The sequence below is a fragment of the Staurois parvus genome, unplaced genomic scaffold (genome assembly GCF_062004578.1).
Source record: "Staurois parvus isolate SC_StPar_1 unplaced genomic scaffold, SC_StPar_1.0 ptg000401l, whole genome shotgun sequence".
Lineage (NCBI taxonomy): Eukaryota > Metazoa > Chordata > Amphibia > Anura > Ranidae > Staurois > Staurois parvus.
Window position 1 is genome coordinate 5,998,454 of NW_028318197.1, and position 22,322 is coordinate 6,020,775.

A 22,322-nucleotide genomic window follows, 5' to 3' on the forward strand; every position below is an offset into this window, starting at 1 on the left:
GTTATTTGCATGAAATAATTGTTGGTAAATCTATAGAAGATTCAACAATCAGACTGTAATAAATGTGAACACTTTAACTACTTAAGCCCTTGCATCTGTATACCCCTTATGGTCCAGAGCAATTTTCACATTTGGCTTATGGTCCTGGTTACTTGGCAATACCTTTGTCATTACCTAAATAGGTATTCATCCCAAAAACAAAACTGTAATATATTGCAGCTTATTAATCATTACATTTGGTTGTTGCATTCATTTTCCTTTTTAGGATTGTTTTCCCTCTGTTTTCACCTGACTTGCCAGTAACAGATCTCCTGTATTAGGGCACCTACACTCTGGATAATAGAGCAACAGAGATACCTGTGGACAACAATATTGTCACTCTGGGGTGAAGGGGGTGTTGACTATACTAGCTGATTTAGATACAATAATAAATTGAAGTCAAACTCAAGTTAACACTTTTTAAGCAGTTATAGCAAAAGTTTTTTGGGGAGCATAAAGGTTTCATATAAATAAATATAAGCTGGCCATTGTGAACGCCCCTGTCAGTGATAAATGGTTTGTCTCAGCCGTCTAACCTGCAGGACAGCTGAAAAACAACAAACTTATCAAGTGAAAATGAAGAAAACTAACACAGCTACTACCTTGTTATTCTGTAATCTGCTGTTTTTATAATTACACTAAAATAGCTTTTCAGGTACACAGCATTACAAAGGTTATAACCACTTGACCATTGAAAGGTGTTACCCCCTTCCTGACCAGAACATTTTTTTCCTATTCAGCACCATGCTATTTTAACTGGCAATTGCCCTGTCATGCAAAACTGTATTCAAATGAAATTTCTATCATTTTTTTCACACAAATAGAGCTTTCTTTTGGTGGTATTTGATCACCACTGGGTTTTTTCGTTTTTTTCTATATAAATGAAAAAAAGACTGAAAATTCTGAAAAAAATAATAATGGTTCTACTTTCTGTTATAAAACATATTCAATAAAATCAACTTTCATTATACATTTAGGCAAAAAATATTCTGCTGCATGTCTTTGGTAGATGAAATATCCCAATAAGTGTGTATTAATTGGTTTGTGTGAAATTATAGCATCTACTAACTATGGTATATATCAGAAATGGTGTCACGCTCCACTACCAAAAAAGTGTAAATAAATAAATAATAATCCAGCTTGGAAAGTTTGCCTATCGTTATCTCTGAAATTATATTATTTCTATAAGCATGTCCTTATTGAGTCCTTGACCTTGTTATTTCTTCCAGTGCTGTGATACAAAATTATTAACTTTGTAGTTCACCAATCATAAAAATGTTATACACTTTGACTGGTTGTGCTTTCACCTGGTGTATATGACCAAACCATTAAGTGAGGTCATAAAAGACTTGTGTCCCTTTAATAGGGGCTAGGTGGTAAATGGATGGGATGATCCCTATTTCCCTGGGATGGATGGATGGACTGAGTGTTTCCTCTTTCCAGCAGGGGGTCTCCTTGCTTCCTTATGGATTTTCCTGGAGCCAGATAGATGGACAGGGATATCCCTCTTCCCACTAGGGGGTCTCCTTGCTTTCTTAGGAATTTTTCTCCATAGGTATAATGGCCATGGAAAGTAATAAAAGATATAGTGCCTTATCCTCTTTAAAACATAATTTATTAAATATAGTAGACTGTTATTTATTTATTTACAGTTTTTTGGTAGTGGAGCGCGACACCATTTCTGACTTCAATTTTTATATGACACAATGGTATGAGTATGTGTAGAGTGTAAGCGAACCACTAATTTTCACATATTTCTTTACACAATTTGATAATATTTTTATTTGATTATTGTATTGATTTTATCACACAGCATTGGTAATATTTAAATATTGTAGCATATACCATAGTAGCTCACAAGACCCCACACTTCAAACTATGGTATATATACTGGAATTTATGCAGCTATAGACGCTATACTTGTAATGGCGATGATCAGCGACAAATAGAGTGATTGGTATAGTGTGGCAGGCAATATGGCACTAACAGACACTGACTGGGAAAGACAATAACTGACTAACTGACCATGATGTTGTGAGTGACACTAATACAGTAATCAGTGATAATACTGTATACTGTACTTAATGCGATGGCTGGAAAGGGGTTAACATCAAGGGGCAATGAAAGGGTTTCCTGTGTGCCTAACAAGTGCATTGTGTGTAATGTGTGCTGGTTTTACTCATAGATCTGGCTGCTTTTACTCCCTGAACTCAGAGTTCATTTCAGTGAGAAGAAACAGCCAGATCACTGTTTGTGTCCACAGTCCTGTGTACACAGCCAATCAGCAGGCATAGAGAAAAAAACATTGACTGCTATCCGCTGAGAAAGTCTTCTGTGTCCAATCACAGCACAGGTCAGCAGGGGGCGTGCGCATGCATGCCTGAAAACCAGGATGTTCACTGCAACGTACGGGTATGTCGTGGTGCCTGACTGAGCCGCCCACTAGCAGCAAAGGTACTGTTAGAGGATGGAACTGGTTACAGAAGAAGTGTGGGATTGTACAAAAAAATAAACATACGGTACATACTCATCTCTATGTCCCCCACTGACTTTAAGTCAGAGAGCTGATTGATCACATGACCCCTAATTGCTCAATTCTCTGTCTGCTTTGAGCAGAGTAGTAACCCATATGGAAGAAATTTTTTTTTGAAATATATGTAAAAAATATTCTTCCCAAATATATTGCCATATATTTGAAATGCTACAATTTTGGCCATATTCAATATATTTCAATATATATATATATATATATATATATATATATATATATATATATTGAAATATATTGAATATGGCCAAAATTGTAGCATTTCAAATATATATATACAAATATATGTAAAAATATGTGTTAAAATGACTTTTTTATGTTTTAGAAAAATCTGAAGAATATATTTAAAAAAAAAAAAATTTACATTTTTTTTTTTTAAACATATTCTTCAGATTTTTGTTAAAATATAAATAAGTCATTTTAACATATATTTTTACATATATTTGTAAATGCATTCCAAAAATGTAGATTTGTATTTCTAAAGACATACAGTATATTTGAAATGTATTTTCAAAATATGTATATGTATATATATACTGCATGTATGCATTTTTATTGAAATATACAGTATTTTGAAATAAATTGAATATGGCCAAAATTGTAGCATTTCAAATATATGGCAATATATTTGGGAAGAATACTTTTAAAATATATTTAAAATGTATTTTTCTTCCATGTGGGAACTGTCACTCATTGCGCTCTGCTCTGCCTTTCCAGTGCCCATAGGACTTGAGGTGATTGTAGCCGTATTAGTGCATTTGCGAAAGGAACAATTGAGTACTGTCCGTCCATGAATTGAGTACTGTCAGTGCCCATAGGACAAATTAAATTTTTATGCTGTATGTTGCGACTCATTACACCACATCACAACTCGTTACAGTGCATAAAGTTGAATGAAATGTCATTTTATGACCTTTTAATAACAATGTAAAAAAGGTAAGCAGTCAGTATAGAGAACATAACTATGCGCCCCTTGGCATGAGGGGGCCCTTAAAGCTGTTCTCCAGCATCACCTTTTTCTTCCACACTTGTCCTCTACTGTGTTGAAACTGATTACACTTAATTTCTTGCAAAATCGCATCTTTGCTATATAGCCCTTTGAAGCGGCAACAGCTCTCTTAGACCCATCTTCATTTCCTGTCTGAATGCCTACAGTTATTCATCAGTGACTTACCCTGATCTGCTCTGTCATTGGTCCCCCTCTCACAGCTATTAGCTTTTTTCTTTTCCCCAGGGCTCTATGAAAGAATACCTCCCAGGCATTTCTTTAGACATGCATGATCGAGCTACCAATCAGCAGACTGTACAAGGGTGCAATCAAGTGACCAGCAGGAAGGAGCAGGCACATCTAAAGGGATGCTAAGAATGTGCTATTTTGGAAAATGATTTTGAAAATGGATCTGAGGCAGAATGATGTGATATATACAGGGGCCTGCCGACTCCTTACGCCAAACTGAGAGCAAAGAACAGCAAAGACATCTAGTGATGATGTCACTAGGTCTCAAAGGAGGTATTTTTTAAAATAATTTGATTTGATTGAAACATTTTTATTCTATGTTGATCAAAAGGTATTTCTCATTTAACCACTTCAGTTCTCACACCTGTATACCATTTATTTATTTATTACAGGTACTTATATACGTCAATTTACACAGAGCTTTACATATATATTGTACATTCACATCAATCCCTAACCCCAAAGGAGCGTACAGTCTAAGGTCCCTAACTCCCATTCATACATACACATACTAGGGCCAATTTAGACAGGAGCCAATTAACCTACCAGCATAGAAAAAAAGAGGAAAAAACCTGCGCTGCACCGCAGACAATACAATGTGTGAATGAATGTGTGAAAAAAAAAATATATTCTGAAACAATAGTGAAACAATTAGTGAACTGCTGCTACTCTTTCCCTGAAAACCAGAAAATACAAAACATGTAAAAAAAATGAGTGCGCTGTACACTAAATATTCATAAACAATAATCAATCAAATAAATGCTACCAGCATGTCTTTGGAGTTATGGACCAGAGCAAATGTTTACATTTCAGCTGTGGATCGATTGATTTGGTGATAACTTTGTTAATACTTAAGTTAACAAAATAATATATTCATATTTTTTGTACAAACAAGGGTTTCTCCTAGTAGTGTAAAAATGATTCTACTTTTTTTGTGATCTATAGACGATGTAGGAAAACAAAAGAAACAAATGCTCTTTTTTCTAGTTTGACCAGTTCGTTTTATACCATGACGTTATAGAATATTATTCTAGAAGTTACCTAATTTTAGGTGACATTAAAATTGGATTTTTTATTAAAAAGCATTGTGAAGTTATTTACAAATAAAATAAGTGCAATAACTGAAAATGTAAAAAGTTGAAAAAATATAATGGTAAAAAAAATTAAAATAATAAAATAATCAACAGCAAGAGAATGGCTAAGAAGAGAAGAGAAGGGAAGTCAAATAAGGTTAATCAATTTATTATTTATTTATTACAGGTACTTATATAGCGCCGTCAATTTATGCAGTGATTTACATATATATATATATATATATTGTACAGTCACATCGGTCCCTAACCCTCAAGTTAATTAACTAAAGGTCACAATTTTGATCTGCTATGAATGCTATGAAAAAGTCAGAGTACTCATAGTATAGCAAAATTGCATTGCTACATTGTAAATCTTTTTGACACCGCAAATGCTGTTCTCTAGTGTCAATTTACATAGAAGCAGCAAGGTCTGCTTTTGTTATAGTAAGCAAGTTCCAGCTGCCAGAATAACAGCCTGGATTTGCTGGTGAACACTGTCACAATGCTGCGGGAAGTAAAATGGGCAGGGTTAGCTCTTTCTGTATACAGAGGTTCAACCTCTTTTCCATCTCTTCACTTTCTCTTCCATTGCCTAAACAAAGAAGCTCATGTGATCAAAGAGCTCCTATTTAAGACAAAAGCTGGGTCACAAAGCCTGGTGTCATGAACTTCAGAGCGCCTACTGATATCTATACAGAGCTTTGAATTTTATAAGTTAGGGATTACCGACAGACTGATAAGAGTGTATCTATGTTTTATATATATAAATAAAGAACCAGCGCCACGGAAATTATATAAAACAGTAAGCTGCAAAACCTAGCCTATAAACTTATAGGATATACAAAACTTCATGCCGCTCTGTGAGGACGTCGATGACGAAAAGTTTAGGGCGATGCCTTTGGATGTGAGGTTCAGAATACTCCTGGTTTGTCTGCACGTTGCATGTGCATGTTTGGCTGGGTCTGAGTCGGCTGTATTCATCACACATGCTGTCTATACTGGTGTCAGTCTGGACACCTTGCTTGTTAAGTGCATTTCTTCATTAAAGTTTGATGCTTTTTAAAACATACTGCACCATGATTGTTGGCTTTTTTCTTTTGAGTGACGGTCTGATCATCTCTCAGTTTGGATACTAAATCACCTTTGGAGTGGATTTTCAACTTTGCAGCACATCATCTGTTGGAGTTCATCCCCCATTTCTTCAGTGTTGTTGTCACCATATTATTCATTTCTCCCAGAATAACAAGTACTATATGCTAGTTTTTCAACAATCAGCATATTACTCTGGTGAGTTCTATTTAACCATTTTTGGTGGTGGATTTACTTGGTGATGAATTATTTTGGACATTATTGATTATTTGAATTTTTGGACTTTTTGTATCTATGTTTTGCTGAATTACTTAAAAAACTGAAAGTTCCTTACTATCATTAAAACACGAAGACTCCACCATTATCAATAGTGTCTGTTTTCAATAAATGATGGGGCAGATTTTTGTAAAATGTTAGCTGTGTTGTTTGCACCTCCTATTACTTAGAGAGACAATAAAGGTCAAATGATTACATGAAAGAAAAAAACAGACAGTCAAGAGTCATTGGACATCATGCACATTTAAAACACAATCAAAGTATAACTAGGCATTTTTATTCCTACATATGCTGTCCTTCAGTATTACTATTGCTGTTGACCCTACTCTGAAGCCATGTGAAGAGTGAAATAAAGCTCAGAACAAATATCTGAACACAATTTGGAAAAAGTATTTGTGAACTGTGTTACCTGTCAAACTATTTTCAATTTTTTTAGGTACTCAGATTGTTTAGATAACCCTGGCACAATTCAAGACAAAGCTGGAAGATCACACCACTTTTCAGAGCATGCCACATAAAACCGGACCACCTTCTAATGGCTTTTGGAAATCTGAGGTCCTCTTTGTGTTCTCTATCTCTTGAATGTGAGCCTAAACCCCCTTCCAGTTCCCAGGGCCAATTTGACTGCAGCATACAATGCAACAGAGGATGATTGACCCACAATGTTGACACATTCACTTATAGTCAGATTTTGGTATGCGGGGAATTATGGGAGGCAAATATGAAGGTAGTTTTAAAGCTGTCCTCTGGACATTTTTAATGAATGAAGTGGAGAAAGAGCCCCAATTCTGCCCCAATTCTGCTCCATAGGAAATTCTACCTGTTGTCTAACTGAGCTTGAGGTACAATTTCTCATTGAATAGATGGCTTCTTGAAGGCAAAAATCTTGAAGATAGGTGATGAATGATACGGAGCAACACTATTCGTTTGAATGGGCTGCTCTCTGCTCCAAAAATGCACCAAAGTAGCTCATGTACCCTTTTTGGAGCCAACTTTGGTGTGTTTATGAATGGTACGTTATTGCACATTTTTCGGCATTTTGTTGCACAACAAAACACCCATATTTTTTGTGATTTTTGGGTGCCATTAACAATGAATAGCACCCAAATATGCATTGTGTGTTTTGGCACATTTTTAGTGTGTTCCAATCAGATATGAATGGGGCCTTAAAGGATAAATTCACCTTTGTAGAAAAATAATAAATGCATATTCTTTTTGCAGGTTAAAAAAATTGCATTTATTATTTTTTCCTAGGAGCCTGTAAAGCATTGCACCCACGATCAGCAGAACACAGGTGCAACCTCAGGCACCTGCAGACTGTCAGTGGTTCTTTCTGCTTGGACCTCATACAGGCAGGTAGTTACTGCATTGCAGGAAGCATCAATGAACTACCTAGTGTGCTCACCAGTGCCCTGGTAGTTCATAGTTCATTGAGAACTACAAGCTGTCAAAAACTGATCATACTCAATATTTGTGACTAATATACAGTGCAAAAAAAACACATGAGAAAGTCCCAATGTGAAACTATAAACATACATGTTCAAAGAAAAAGTAAGGAAGCGTTGCCACATCCACAAATGTTAGAGAACAAAGATGAAGGTATCCTAAAGACAATCAAAAAGTCCTCCACCAGATAACACCATGCAGGCTTACCAGATATCCATAACCCTCTAACTATAGAAAGGTCACAGAATGCATCAGCTAATAGTCCCATGGTGGTCTCTTCTTATATGATCCTCAAAAGATGTACTCAGCATATAACTCAGCACTGGAAATTCCTTGATTACTTATTTATACATTAGATTCAAACAGGATAATAGCAGAAAGTCCAACATAGTTTAAAACCATCAGAAAAATATTTTATTTAAAACAGTAAAACACTCACATTAAAAAGCCGCAATTGCACTTGTAAACAAACTATTGGTCTGGTAAGAAAAATGTCCTCCAGCAGACTTCCAGTTCCATGATGATGCAAGAGCAGGCTCCGCCGTACACGTTTCGTCACACCTGCATCTTCCAGGGCATGACAGTAGCACCAGGGGCGGTCTGACCATTTGGAAACTCGGGCACTGCCCAAGGGCCCGGGGACAGTAGGGGGCCCCATGAGATGCCCCTAGGCTTTTTTGAGTTTGGGCAAGGACACAGGGGCCCCATGATCCCCTATTGCCCGGGAGCCCCATGAGTTGTTAGTCCACCCCTGGGTAGGACGGTAGTTGTAGTTCTCCTATTCACAGAACTCTGTGAATGAATGACATGACTGAGTGCATGGAGCCCCACATGGCCGCTTTTTTTTTTAATTGTGACAGCAGTTAGGGAGGATGATCCCTGGCCCGCTGTCACAATGGGGGATCAGGGGGAGGGGTGCGTAGCTGCTGCAACAGCAACATGTTACACCTGGAATACAGGTGCAAAATGCTACAAAAGGTGAACTTTTCCTTTACAGATATATTCAGTACTCAAAAACAGCATTTAAATAATTTATGAATTACATGACTGATCTTTGACATGACTTTTTAATACTTCCTTGGAGCTCCACTTTAATACTCTTATCAATATTGGTTTACAGTGGATTTAGACTAACACTTTTGAAGGCACATATTAATGTACATAATGTGAATTTGCCAGCAGGAAATTTTTGGATCATTACTTGAATGATATTTGGCTTCTTTACATAGCTGCAAGCACTATTGACCTGAATCATCCCGGTGTTTCTGCATTTCTGCAGTAATGAGGCCGAAGAACAGTGTCTTACAATCTAATACATCAGCACTCATTCGCTTAGCCAAATCAAACTGTTCCTTGTCTACACTGCACAAGCTGAAACAAGACTTCCACACAAGATTACATTGACATTAAATACAACTAACCATAATTAGACTTCTCAGAACTGCAAGAGTATTCATGTATAAAATGCCATAGCCTATATCAACCAATCAGATTTACTTTTGTTGTAGATATATCAGTAAATTAATGATTTTGATTGGTTATCAAAGATTAAACTGCCTTGATTTTTATTGTTTTTCATCCACACTTTTTTTAGTTATAAGTCGATGCTAAAATAAAAATGAAATGATATTTATGTCTGCTCTGCTTTTCTTAAAGCTAATTGTCAAACAAAGTGTTAGAACCCCTTTTCATCCCCTCTATTTGTCTTGGTGAATATTAGACATGGTGGGGTTTATGTACTAAAGGAGTAGAGCATTTTCACTTTCAAAATGAATTGTGCAACTGACCTATAATAATGTAGAATGTTTTGTGTTTTTTTGGGTTTATCAATGCAGTTTCAGCTCATATATAATTTCTACCTTACAGCTTTTCATCCTTTCACCTGTCTTCCACTAATATTGAAAGACTTGCACAGGTTTCAATGGGCAAATTTAAAGGCTCAGCACACCTCAATTTATTATAAAATTGTGACAAAAATAGGGTCACCTTAGGATGTCCACTTTCCACTTTTATACTAGAAAGCAAGAGAATTTTTTTTTCTCAGTCTTTTTTCCTTTATATATAAATAATGAAAATCCCAGTGGTTATGAAATACCAACAAAAGAAAGCTTTATCTTTCTCACAAAAATGATATAAAATACAAATGAGCACCCTGTTGCACTGCAAAGTAATTGTCAGTCAAACTATCATAGCACTGAAATCTGAAAAAATGGCCTGGGCAGGAAGGGGGTATACATGCCACTCCTGAAGTGGTTAGACTTAAATTGTTTGACATACTGAATCATTACCAATAAATAAACAGTTAGTGAGACCACATTTGGCAAAATGTGCTGTGCATTCCCAGCACTCAAAATAAAGATTTTAACATAAGCCAGCATTTACTCTCTGTGCCCGCCACTGGAAAAACAACATAACTTGCCGAAGGGGCAAAGGCGAATAGTGGCATGTAGCCAAATCTACACTAGTAATTCAAGTATGCCTTTAACATTGTTTTTTCCTTCTTAAAATAGTTGAAGAGTAATGAGATAACTAGAAAAAGGAAAATACCCCCCCTTCCTCCCAGGCATAATATCATGTTCTGTTTACAGATGGTGAACAACTTTTGGCAAACCCTTGTGCAGTGTAAATATCTATACAACAGTTTTCAACACAAGGGTAGTTGACATTAAATTCCTCTGTGAACTGACAATAAATGACTAATTAATATACTGATGCTTCCTTAAGGTTATAGAACATTACATTCCAACTGTTTTTTTTCTGGGGCAGTCTAAAAAATGAAATCAACAGATCTTACTGGATGCTATGGACAATCCCTCCATATCCAAACCCAGTCAAGTACATTTTTGAACCCCAGAAAGAAAAAAAAATATAGATATAAAATTATTTCCATTTCTTATATAAATGAACCCCAGTGATACAAATCCATAGTTGTAAAATTATTTGAATTCAATATATACTGTAAATAAGCCCTAATGACACAAATCCATAAGTGTAGAACAATTTCTATTCCTTATATAAATCAACCCATCCCCAATAATACAAAGTCATAGTTGTAAACTTATTTCCATTTCTTATATAAATGAATCCCAATGATACAAATCCCTTGTAAACTTATTTCCATTTCTTATATAAATGAATCCCAATGATACAAATCCCTTGTAAAATTATTTCCATTTTTATATAAATGAACCCCAGTAATACAAATCCGTATTTATAATCTTATTTTTATTTTTCAAATAAATGAACCCCAGTGATACAAATTCATGTAACTTTCATTTATTATATATGAACCCCAGTGATTAAATAACTTCAAACTTATTTCTATTTCTTACATAAATGAACACCAAAAATACAAATCCATAGTTGTAAACATATTTCCATTAAATATATAAATGAACCCCAGTGATGCAAATCTATAGTTGAAAACGCATTTCGATTTATTATATAAGTGAACCCCTGAGATACAAATCCATAGTTGTAAACTTATTTTCATTAAATACATAAATGAACCCCTGTGATATAAATTCATAGTCGTAAACTTATTTCCATTTGTTTTATAAACAAACCCCAGTAATACAAAGCCACATATTTAAAACATTTCCATTTTTGGTAAAGTGTGTATATTCAAAACATTTTTTAAAATTTTTAGATAATGTAGGGTAGGATTAAAATTCCTGTTAGTTTTTTTTATTATCTGTTTCCCTGCTAGATAGGTATGCCCTCTCTATTTGCCTTCACACCCTTTGCCAATGAGACAAAATTTCATAGAACATCCAAGAGGGTAGATAAAATCTTCTATTGGGGACAATGACTAGAAAAGGGATTTTTTTTTAAACCGTAGAGACATTTTTTCTCACTTCTTGTTGCAATTACTCGACAGGAAGTGAAAGGGAATCTCCACAATTATGACACAGACAGCAAACAGCAGACTGATAGGACTTTTTACCCTTTGCTACTCTATCAGAAACAAACAAAAAGTTTGGAAACAAAATAAGGTTGATTTACCAAAACTAGAGAGAGCAAAATCTGTTGCAGCTATGCATGATTGCCAGTCAGCTTCTAAATTCAGCTTGTTTAATTAAGCTTTGACAAAAAAAAAAAACTGGAAGCTGATTGGATTCTATGCAGAACTGCACCTGATTTTTCACTCTCCAGTTTTGGTAAATCAACCCCACATAGACTATAAACATATAGCAGCACCTCTACAAGCAATAAAAGTCTGTTGCAATGTTATGAGCATTTTTTCTTTCACTGCAGAGGATGAGAGGAAAAATAAGAGATATTAGGCAAAGATAAATGGCCTCCAAACACGCAGCACAATGAACCTCTGCAATCCAAACAATGTCCAGCAGGTGGCTGCCTGTTTGGCAGAGACTAATCAATCATCCAGTGAAATTCCAGGAAAGAGTACTTTGAGACATCTAGGCCAGTATTTCTCAACCTTTTTTCAGTCAAGCCACCCTTTAAAATTATGGACAGTCCCGAGGCTCCCTTTAAAATTATGGACATTCTTGAGGCACCCCATTCTAAAATGAAGTGCCTCAAGGCTGTCCATAATTCAAAAAGGGAACCCATTCTAAAATGTGAAAATCTATTCTAATAGTTTTATATAACGCAGCAAAATCCACACATGTAGGACTCCCAACGTTAGAGGTGATTTATTCTTCCAATGCAAACACACTTTTGCTATCGCTATCACTGAGCTAATGTGACCCCAGCACTAATGGAGAGGGGCAGGGGAAGGTCAAACTAGGATGCTGCACAGGCAGCTGACATCCTCCTTATCAACTGATGATGTCGTTGGTAGTTAGGATGCCAGCGGCTAGAACAGGGGTGGGCAAACTTTTTAACTTGAGGGCCGCAATGGGTTCATATATTGGACCCGGGGGCCGGACCAAGAGTAGATGAATGATGTGTATGTGTCATCCATAGTAAGTATAGTAATATTCCCCCATAGTAAGCATAGTAATTAATCCCCCATATAGTAATTCATCCCCCATAGTAATTCATCCCCCATAGTAATTAAGCCCCCATATAGTAATTCATCCCCCATATAGTAATTCATCCCCCCTATAGTAATTCATCCCCCCTATAGTAATTTATTCCCCATATTAATACATCCCCCATATAGTAATTCATCCCCCATAGTAATTTATCCCCCATAGTAATTCATCCCCCATATAGTAATTCATCCCCCCTATAGTAATTCATCCCCCCTATAGTAATTCATTCCCCATATTAATACATCCCCCATATAGTAATTCATCCCCCATAGTAATTCATTCCCCATATTAATTCATTCCCCATATTAATTCATCCCTCATATAGTATTTCATCCCCCCTATAGTAATTCATCCCCCATATAGTAATTCATCCCCCATAGTAATTCATCCCCCATATAGTAATTCATCCCCCATATAGTAATTCATCCCCCATATAGTAATTCATCCCCCATAGTAATTTATCCCCCATATAGTAATTCATCCCCCATAGTAATTCATCCCCCATATAGTATTTCATCCCCCATATAGTAATTCATCCCCCATAGTAATTCATCCCCCATATAGTAATTCATTCCCCATATTAATTCATCCCTCATATAGTATTTCATCCCCCATAGTACTATTCCCCCCCAAGTAGTAAGCCAAGTCCCCCCTGTGTCAATTCACTTACCTTTGCTCTGCGCGTTCCTCTCGCCGTGTTCCCGCGCCGTTCCGGTCTTCAGGGCGGACTGTGAGAGGAGCCTAGCTCCCCTCCCCTCATGTTCCTCACGCTGCCCCGCCTACACACATCCTGACAGCCAATGTATCACGCTCCGTGGGCCGGATTAAAAGGTCCGCCGGGCCGTAGTTTGCCCATTGCTGGGCTAGAAGGTCGTAACGGTGCACAATGAAAACCTGTGGCTTTGTGTAACTAAAAGGAAGGCTTGTTCCACCGGCTGGCTTGTATACAAGTTTGGGCAATTTTCAGACATTTTGCCAAGGCACCCCTGAAGAGACCTCAAGGCACCCCAAGGTGCCTGGGCACCCTGGTTGAGAGAGGCTGTTCTATGCTATACCTACTCAGGTGATGTTTAATGCCTCACAAAATCCTGCTAAAAAATAGATCCCATACATCACCCAAATATTTCGGGAGCTTTTCAAATTGGCCACAATTAACAAACGTATAGGTCAGTCAGTCAGCCAAATCTTTCTCTATCTCTATACAGCACAAAGAGAATAAAATAGCTTTCCATTGCAAGATTATGAAAGCTAAAATTGCCAACAAAAAAAAAAGTCAACTGATTTACTGACGATTACGAAAAGTTTTCCAAAATATTCTACAATTGCAGCAATTACAAATAAGCATATTTCTGAATGTAGTCTTTTGTGGTCTAACATGTTGCCCAGGATGCCGTGAAATGCCTTTTAATTTGAGGAAACTGAAAATAAATAGCACAGTCTTTTGAACTGCTGAAGTGATACTTGAGAAGCAGTAAGAGTGTTTTGTGTCACTGATAAATGTACAAATGTTCAAAGTCGCAACGTTAAAGTACCTTCTGTGATTTTAAAGGTGCACTTAAATGGGAACTAAAGTCTTCAAACAAAATAATATTAACAGGTAGGTTTTATTGGAGAAGAAACTCTGTATGTCTCTTCTTCAATAAAACCTGCACTCCTGTCTGCCAGCCATGTTTCCATTAACTTCCATCCGCAAGAGTTACATCATCCAGTCAAGATGGCTGAAGACACTGAACTAAGGGGACTAAGAATATGCATGCATCATACATTCTAGGGGGGGTGCAATTGGGGGAATCAATGGTGGAGAAGGATTTGGGAGTTCTGGTAGATCACAAGCTTAATAATGGCATGCAATGCCAAGCTGCAGGTTCTAAAGCGAGCAAAATCCTCTCTTGTATTGACCTCCCTGGCGTTATGATTATTTCAGATTTTTGGTGCTGAAAGCGGTACCATTATTTTGCATGGAAATATGTAGTTTTTTATTGCAGGCCTGTAATTTTTAGGAATAACTCACTGAAATCTGTCCGTACAAGAGTCTAGTAAACATTCCGGATATGATAAAACTTGACACACGAAATCATAAATTATAATTTAATAAATAATCAAAAAAAAATAATATAATAATAAATTTAATTCAATAATATAATCAAACCAAAAACACTGAAATTTGAAATATAGCGTCAAGTTCGCACATCGCTGAGCAAAGTCGCAAAATCGTTTTCAGTGTCTGATGACAAATTTCCCCACGAATCATTATCACTCAATTGTGCAAGTGGTTCTAATTTACTATCGCTGTTCTCTAGCCGGTCTAAAAGCGCTTTTGACCTAAAAGGATGCTTTTTGGACGCCATGGACTTTTCTAAGTTTCCAGGCAGAAAGAACAGTCAAAATTCAGACAGGGCACAGGACAAAGCACTAGGGACAAAATGTATGTGAAATGGTTTGATACAGTAATGTTTTGTTATGTAATATTCGTTTACCAAAAAATTACAGTTTTTAAAATTTAAAAATTTGCCGCTGGTTCCGGCCCCCGTATGTCCCGACGTCACAAGGACCGGAACACGGAAGCTGGATGCCGGCATCGGCCGGAGGAGATGGCCGGGGACGCTGCAGGAGGGACATCGCGGGAGCGAAGGACAAGGTAAGCGCTGCAGGGAATCCCTGAGCAACACCGCATGGTAAGCCCAAGTGTAGATCGGGGATACCGCTTTTGGTACTGAAACTCTACCCCGAGCTACACTCGGGAATACCGCCAGGGAGGTTAGAAGAGGTATAGACTCCAGAGAGAGAGATATCATATTACCCCTGTACAAATCATTAGTAAGACCTCATCTGGAATATGCAGTTCAGTTTTGGGCACCAATTCACAAAAAGAACATTGGGGAACTGGAGAAAGGCAGAGAAGGGCAACCAAACTGATAAGAGGCATGGAGGAGCTCAGCTCTGAGGAAAGATTAGAGGAACTGAATTTATTCTCTCTTGAGAAGAGGAGATTAAGGGGGGATATGATCAACATGTATAAATACATCAGTGGTTCATATAGTGAACTTGGTGTAGATGTCAGAGGAAAAGATGAGGAAGCCCGGGCAAATGCGCCAATGTGCAATATGTCCATGCCAATTTGTGCAAAAAAGTGCGCATGCGCATAGGTGGGCGACACGTAATCGTGCATTCTTGTGCACGAAAACGCACCAGCACACGCAGGGTGCACTAATTGATGACACTCAGTGGCCTTTATAAGGACTGCAGCTCTGCTCAGTGATTTCTGGATTATTGTCAGCCCCTCCCATTCCTGTGTTCCTGAGTTTACTGCTGATTACCCATTACCAACCCGGCTTGCTCCTGACCTTGCTCCTGTCTGCTGCTGCTCTGTGTATGACCCTGGCTTGATCCTGATCTTGCTCTCCAAGTAGCAACACCACTGGCAACCTGTGCTTCTTTGGGCACTGCACCCCCTGTTTCCACCTCTAGGGGCACACTGCACTTAGCCGTAAGGGGAGCCCTCTATCTATTGCAGCCTCCAGTCATGTACGTGACAGTAGAGTTATTCACTCTGAGGTCATCACAGAGGACAAGGGGGCACTTTTTACGTCTGGAGGAAAAGAAATGTAATCTCCAAATATGGAAAGGTTTCTTAACAGTGAGAGCTGTGAAAATGTGGAATAGACTCTCTCAAGAGTTGGTTCTGGCCAGCTCAGTAGATTACTTTAAAAAAGGCCTGGATTCTTTCCTAGATACACAGAATATGTAACTGGATACTAACATTTATAGGTAAAGTTGATCCAGGCAATATCCGATTGCCTCTTGGGGGATCAGGAAGGAATTTTTTTCCCCTGTAGGAGCAAATTGGATCATGCTTTGCTGGTTTTTTTTTGCGTTCCTCTGGATCAATTGTGGGTATAGGATTATAACTTTTTTTTGTAGAACTGGTTGGACTTTTGTCTTTTTTCAGCTAGACGAACTGTTTAACTGTGTGTAACTAAAAAAGAGAATGGTTAAAACTGAGTTCCACCTGAAAAAAAAAAAAGTCAGCAGCTACAAAAACTGTAGCTGCTGACTTTTAAAATACAGCCACTTACTTGTCCCTTGGACCAGCGGTGTCCTCACCACCACTGGTTTCACCGGCCGTCTTCTCTCCCCAACGCCAGCATCTTCAGTGTGGGCACCCGGCTGTGACAAAATGCGGCTTCACAGCTGGGTGCCCACCGCGAATGTACAAGAAATGCTGCGCTTTGTGAATGGCCCCATAGTCTTCTGGGACCTGCCATGTGTCCCAGAAGACTACGGGGAGGGGGGAGGGAGGACAACTTCCGCTTCCGATCACCTAGGCGATTGCAGCGGAAGTGGGAGTGGGTACCTGTCAAATTTGGGTACTCGCTCCCCAAAGGTGCCAATTCCTAATGGGGAGCGAGGGACAAAGCATTAAAGTGGAACTTCCCCTTTTGGGTGGAGCTCCGCTTTAAGATGTCAGTGGCAGCTACAAGACAACAAGGAAGAACTTAGTCATCAAATCTCGAGGGGGTGCTTTGGTGGGTAAGTCTGCTATAACCTTGAGCATTGACAGCAGAGTTAAACTCAACCACAACCTCTTACCAACCACGAAATGCATATGTGCAGTGGCACAGAGGGTGGGCATTATTGCCCACATGCTGCACATATGCATCCATGGGTGGCAGAGGTTTCTGTGCTGAAATTGTGCTCAAGGCAAGCTCCTAGCACAGTGAAGGAGCTGTCTAAGACAGCTCCTGATCTCTAGAAGTGTTCTGGGCAGTGAAATTGGCTCCACGATGGTTGGCAAAATGATGACTTGGCTCCTTCCACCTATACACTTTATGCCTCGTGATTGGGCTTCCTCAGTACAAGGGGAGCTGGCATGCCCAGAGCCCTTATATAGCAACTATATTTGTTTCTTTAGGAAAAAGAAAAATTACATCAGAGGAAAACCGGAAGTGACATTTTTGGCAATTTTAACTTTCTCCAGACCACGGAAGAGAATGAAAAAGTATCCCACACATATGGGGACACAAAAATTAAAAATAAAAAGTTCAAAAACAAAAATGATATATGCATGACCGTTAGTTATTCTTTTGGATATCGTGCCCATACAAAACATCTTGCAGAATAAAGAAAAATAAAAACAGAACAATAATTAATAAAAAGAAATAACAATTTTAAAATTAGTACAAATCAGATACCTAAAACTAAAGGGGCCTGAATCATCATACTATCGCTGATAAAGTAATATAAGTTGAAATCAACTTTTAAACCCATTGCAGCAAGATCTTTAGTTTCACAAATCCAATACGATTGTAGATGACTTAACTGCCTGATATAATTCCCTCCTTTCCAATGTTTAACTTTCTCTGCTTCCCAAAATTTAAGACCCCTTGGATCCTTATTGTGAGCTTGTTTGAAATGTTTAGACAAGTTATGTTCGTTTTTACCTTTTTTTTATATTATTGAGGTGCTTACTTGTAGAGGTCTAGAAGTTTGTCCAACATATTGGATATCACAAGAGCATTCCATCATAAATACCACCCTTTTAGTTGTACATGTAATAAAATCCTTTATTGTGTATGTTTTACCCATGACCATTGCTGTAAATTATTTTCTTTTGTTGTTGTTATACTGGCTGGTATTACATGCCTTTCACCTCCCCAAGCATAAAAACCTGATAATGATGCGAAAAGACTATTATTATTCTTAGTGGGTGGATCCAAAACCCCGTGGACCAGCATATTCCAAAGAACAGGTGAGGCTGATAAGGGTAGTAAAGAGGGAGATTTGAGTCTTATGTTAGATTATAATATCCAAAGTAATACAGTAGAAATAATTATTAGGGGTCATTGGAGCATTTTACAAAGAAATACGGTATTGGGTGGGATCTTACCATCTCAGCCAAAATTTGTATTCAGAAAGGCACCTACTCTTCATAATACGATGGCCCCATGGGGTTTTGGATCTACCAACTAAGAATAATATTAGTCTTTTCCCATCATAATCAGGTTTTTATGCTTGTGGGAGGCGCAAGGCATGTTAAACTGCTTTATCAGCGATAGTTAGTATCATGATTTATGCCCCCATTGGTTTTAGTTGTCTGATTTGTCCTCTTTTTTTTCTATTAATTATTGTTCTGTTTTTATTGTTTTTATTCTGCAAAATGTTTTGTATGGGCGCGATATCCAGAAGAATAATTGTCAGTCATGCATTTCTTTTTTGTTGTTTTTGAACTTTTTATTATTCATTATTTTGTGTTCCCATATGTGTGGGGTATTTTTTTCATTCTCTTCTATGTGGGGAGAATGTTAAGATGGACGAAAATGTCATTTCCAGTTTTACGCTGACTTAGTTTTTCTATTTTCTATTTCCTATAGAAACAAATGTAGTTGCTATTTAAGGAATCTGGGTATGCAGGCTCCCCTTCGACCAAAGAAGCCCAATCATGGGGCGTAGCATGTATAGGTGGGAAGAGCCAAGCCCATGATGTCATTTTGGTGGCCATCTTGTAGTTCATGAAGGTGCGCTGTGACTGTGATGTGCAGTTTAAGCTTTACTGTTTACTTCTTGTAAGTGTTTTTTTTTTGGGAGCTAATAAAGGTTTTAGAAATAGAGAGCACTATGTTTCTGCTTTTCTTTTTTATGTTATCCATAATGTATGACATGTGAGAACATCAGAAGAAATATTTGAGGTGTATAACAGTAGAGGAGGACTGAAGAATGAGGTTTCCTATTGCACACGAGGTGTATGCATTATGGTGTAAAGAGAGTAAGGTGAGCATGTTTTTCACCTGTTTGGTAGAGATACGTTTGGCAAAAGAGGAATACTGAAGAATTCTGTGTCACATTTTGCACAGCAGTGTTTTATAACATGGTCACAAAAGACTGTATTAAGACTCTTCATTTTATGTTGATATTGCATTCACATTGTTTATATTATTGTTGCACTACACTATTTTAATGGGCTACTTTTAGGAGGTGTTGTGAAATGATCTACACAGTGTTTGAGAAAGCAACAACGTATTAGGTTTTTATTTTCATTGATCTACAGTATTTATGTTCCCTTATTATTAGTATTGGTTGCACTGCTTGTATCTGTTTTTTATTAACTTCCCATGTGGGCTAATCTTCTCCAGTTTGATTCACCATTAAAGTAGTTCTAAATACAGAATGTTTTTACATTAATGCATTCTGTGCATTGCAGTGTTACTAAACCCACAACAGTAAAATCAGTCTGTATATGCAGTAAAGCATGCTTGTTATACTCACTGTGGAACCTAAGAGGTTAATCCTCTGCATTGTGTAAAAAAGCTGCGTGATCCTTTCTTCTCTGCACCTCCACTTGTTGAAGAGACCAGATAAAGTGAATGCTGGGTTTAGTATCACTTTAAGGTAAAAAAAAACCTTCTGTGATCACCTCCCTACACCCAGCCCCCCTGTATACTCACCTGAGCCCAATCTTGATCCAGCGAGGTACATGAGAGCAGCGGCTCTCTCCACTGTCTCCCCCCCTCACTGGACATAGAGGCAGCAGCAGAAACCATTTGTTTCTGCTGCTGTCAATCACAGCCTGTAAGGAGGGGGTAGGGGTGAGGCTGAGCTGGGCTCTGTGTGTCAATATGAATGCTTTAATGCTCTTACCCAGATTGTTGTAGGGGCACTTGTAAGGGGAGAGGAGCCAGGAACACCAGTGGGGAACCTCAGAAGAAGAGGATCTAGGAGGCTGTTTGCAATACCAGTCCACAGAGCAGGTAAGCATAACATTTGTTATTTTAAAAATAAAAACATTTTCCTATACAATCACTTTAAAACTTTGAATATTTTTTGGCTTTGAATATTTTTTGCAGTTTTCAGAGGAAGGTGCAGAACATGGGATCATATAACAAGAGTCTTCAGACCTGTTTAGAAGCATAAGTGAAAGTTTGCTGCAAGAGATTAAAGAATCTGTAGAGCTGTAGAATAATGTTTTCCTGCAGGATGTCCCATGCAACTGGAATTTAAACCCTTTACAGCATCATAACACATATATGCACCATCACAAAAAATGTTCCTTTGTCTGTGACTCTACATACAATGGATATAAAAAGTATATGCACCCCTATTAAAATGTCAGTTTTCTGTGGTTTAAAAAAAATTAGATAAAGATAAATCATTTCAGAACTTTTTCCACCTTTAATGTGACCTATAAACTGGACAATTCAATTGGAAAGCAAACTGAAATATTTTAGGAGGAGGGGAAGTAAACATAAAAAATTAAAATAATGTGATTGCATAAGTGTGCATACCGTCGTATTACTGGGGATGTAGCACACTTCAGAATCAAGAAATCACATTCAAAATCATGTTAAATAGGAGTCAGTACACATTTGCCATCATTTAAAGTGCCTCTGATTAACCCCAAATAAAGTTCAGCTGTTCCAGTAGGCCTTTCCTGACATTTTCTTAGTCGCATCCTACAGAAAAAGCCTTGGTCTGCAGAGAGCATCCAAAGCATCAGAGGGATCTCATTGTTAAAAGGTATCAGTCAGGAGAAGGGTACAAAAGAATTTCCAAGGCATTAGATATACCATGGAACACAGTGAAGACAGTCATCATCAAGTGCAGAAAATATGACACAACAGTGACATTACCAAGAACTGGACGTCCCTACAAAATTGATGAAGAGATGAGAAGAATACTGGCCTGATAGGCTGCCAAGAGGCCTACAGCAACATTAAAGGAGCTGCAGGAATATCTGGCAAGTACTGGTTGTGTGGTACATGTGACAATAATCTCCCGTATTCTTCATATGTCTGGGCTATGGGGTAGGGTGGCAAGATGGAAGCCTTTTCTTACGAAGAAAAACATCCAAGCCTGGCTAAATTTTGCAAACACACATCTGAAGTCTCCAAAAGCATGTGGTAAAATGTGTTATGGTCTGATGAAACCAAGGTTGAACTTTTTGCCCATAATTCTGAAAGATATGTTTGGCGCAAAAAAAATGCTGCACATCAACAAAAGAACACCATACCCACAGTGAAGCATGGTGGTGGCAGCATCATGCTTTGGGTCTGTTTTTCTTCAGCTGGAACTGGAGCCTTAATCAAGGTAGAGAGAATTATGAACAGTTCCAAATACCAGTAAATATTGGCACAAAACCTTCAGGCCTCTTCTAGAAAGCTGAACATGAAGAGGAACTTCATCTTTCAGCATGACAATGACCCAAAGCATATATCCAAATCAACAAAGGAAAGGATTAAAGTTTTGGAATGGCCCAGCAAGAGCCCAAACCTGAATATGATCGAAAATCTGTGGGGTGATCCGAAGAGGGCTGTGCACAGGATATGCCCTCGCTATCTGACAGATTTGGAGTGTTTTTGCAAGGAAGAGTGGGCAAATATTGCCAAGTCAAGATGTGCCATGCTGATAGACTCAGACCAAAAAGACTGAGTGCTGGAATCAAATCAAAAGGTGCTTCAACAAAGTATTAGTTTAAGGGTGTGCACACTTATGCAACCATATTTTTTTAGTTTTTTATTTTTACTTCCCTCCACCTAAAAGATTTCAGTTTGTTGTTCAACGGAGTTGTACAGTTTAGAGGTCACATTAAAAGTGGAAAAAGTTCTGAAATTATTTAT